The following is a 278-nucleotide window of genomic DNA, read 5'->3' as shown; positions in this document are numbered from 1 at the left end:
AATATGTCTTGACTTTTTATATTTTGTTTTTATACTTTTCTGCTGGATGGTTAAGACCAAGATAAAGCAAGAACTATATAACAAGAAATGTAACTTCTGTATCTGACAAGGTCAGTCAAATCCCCTCAGGATTTACCCTGCAACCCTGTACCACACTTTGTAGATCCTTTGTCAATTGTCAGTCATGTGGATGAGTCACGGCCATTGCTTAACCAATTTGCTCTCTGTGAAAACCTGAGACAATGTTTTCTCTCCATGTGACTCTCCTTAGGCACATT

The sequence above is a fragment of the Octodon degus genome, unplaced genomic scaffold, assembly GCF_000260255.1.
Source record: "Octodon degus isolate 3935 unplaced genomic scaffold, OctDeg1.0 scaffold00119, whole genome shotgun sequence".
NCBI classification, from domain to species: domain Eukaryota; kingdom Metazoa; phylum Chordata; class Mammalia; order Rodentia; family Octodontidae; genus Octodon; species Octodon degus.
The sequence above is the reverse complement of the archived record's forward strand: the minus strand, read 5'-3'. Positions refer to the sequence as shown.